The following is a 2185-nucleotide window of genomic DNA, read 5'->3' on the forward strand; positions in this document are numbered from 1 at the left end:
AAAAACAAAAACAAAAAACCCACGCTGCCTACTGTGTTGTTTAGCAGTCTTACGTGAAAACGTCTGGCTGTGCAGGGCCCTCTCTGTGGCTCCCACTCCGTCCCCTGTACCTCCCTGCCTGGCAGGGAGTGGAGGCAGAGGAAGGCAGGTGACTCTGCAACTCCTCACCCCACCCTGGCTAATAGTCTAGAAGCAGATTTGATTCCTGGGCAAATTGCTCTTCCCCGTTTCCTCCTCTACCCAGTGGGGGCGCTGTGGTGAGGATCCGGGAGAGGGTGTGTTTAGTGCCTGGCACAGTCCTGGAAGGGCAGGTGGCGGGGGCTGTAGCTACAGCCACTGCACCCTTTCTTCGGCTGCCATCAGCGGTGGTGCTGGACACTGAGGGAAGCAACCTGGAGGCCAACCTCTCACGCTGAGAAGTCCTTGGGTGGGAGCTGGTGTGACAGGAGGCATGAGTCCGCTAAACTCACATCCACGTGGTGCCTGTGCCTGAGCCACTCTGCCATCCTGGCGTGCCCTGGTCTTACCTGGTTACCTGTGCTGACTTAATTCCTTTCCCCTGATTCCAGCACTCGCACCTTCATTTCCCTTCGGGAGCTGACAGAAGTGGCTGCCCCACCCCGAGCAGTTGCGGCCAGAGATATGACGGGGTGTGGCATGGTTCACCTCTCACCCTTGGGAAAACCCTTTTCTCTGGAGCATCTCTGGAGGTGACGGTGCTCGCCCTGCATGGCCACAGTGATGGGCGCCTGCTCCTTCCCACAGCAGCCTGCTCCTTCTTGAACTCCTTTGTTCAAAAGTTTCTATGAACTGGTGGCTCAAGGTTATCCTGAGGTCTTATTCATTGGCTTGTGGGGTTGTTGTTTGAAGGAAACTGGACCGAGTCATTGTGTGGAAGGCAAGGTCTTGCTTTGGGATGTGGGATCTGCAGTTCCCTCAGCAAGGCTGGACATGTCAGGGCCACTGTACCTGTTACTGAATTTTGTACCTTGTGTTCCACATGGAGTTTATGATGAAGCACAGCACTCATAGGCCATGATTGCATAACAGCTAAAAGTGTCTAGCTGGCTCAAATGGGAAGATTTGCCCTTGCATTACCTGACTTAGCTTTCTGTAGCCCTGTGAGGGAAGTGGGTAGGACAGCAAATGCGATCACCCTGTAGGTCCAGAGCCAAAGCTCAACAAGTTTGACAGGAAGTCATCTGGTTACAGACTTACAGGGTTATAGACCCTGCAAGTTAGGGAGAGAAGGATTGTAGTGAGCCTGGGGCATGGGAGCAATACCTGGGGTCCTGGCAGCTCAGTCTTCATATCCTCTGGGCTGCAGCACAGTCCCTTTCCACCGGTGAGTAGGGGTTTTATGGCCCCTGCCATAGAGTGAACCCCCAGAGTTCCTATTACAGACAACACACAGGGGGATTTGTCTGGGTTCTGCAGATCACAATTGAATCCACCTCCCCAGGGGCTGAAGCAGAAAGAAAGGAGATTAGTGTTCATATTGCAGGTCAGGGTTATAGACTTTTTCTTGGAACTTTCAAGGGTACTTCAATCCCTGACAGGGGTGTGAGGCTCTCTAAATCTCACACTGAAGAGGGCTGACCACGTCCTTTCCAAATATTCTATGTACCATTTTACGCTCATCGAAAGTTTGGGGAGAGAGGTGAAGTATCCAGGTCATAATTTAGAGCAGATCTACCTTATCCTCTGATTACTCAGAACGTATATTTTAGGGGGGTGGTTAGAATGGCAAAAGATGTTAAGAACCAGCTGTCACATGATGGGGCGATTGTGCCAGGAAATAGACAAGGCTTGGTCAGTGGCCTGTGTCAGGTTGGAGGATCTGAGTGTTGGGGATTGGGATTCCCAGTCTCCTATTGTTTGTTGGGGTCAGAGTCCACCTTCCTAGCTTCCATGGGGTTGTTTGATGCTGTAAGCAATTTTGACAGCCATTGTGATTACTTCTGTGGCTATACTTAGGGGGATATCGAAGTCTCTATTGACCAGAGCCTGGAACTCCTGTGATGAAAACCTCTCATGATGTTCTGCTTGGAGAATTAGGAAGCCACCTGCCTGATGTCTGCACTGGTTCTGATATTGACTGAGATTGATGCATTTATGAAATAAACCATACCAAGGATGTCATGATGACCTTCTTGTTTATGTGTCACACGAAGCACGTTCCTCA

The sequence above is a fragment of the Cebus imitator genome, unplaced genomic scaffold, assembly GCF_001604975.1.
Source record: "Cebus imitator isolate Cc_AM_T3 unplaced genomic scaffold, Cebus_imitator-1.0 Scaffold1000, whole genome shotgun sequence".
Lineage (NCBI taxonomy): Eukaryota > Metazoa > Chordata > Mammalia > Primates > Cebidae > Cebus > Cebus imitator.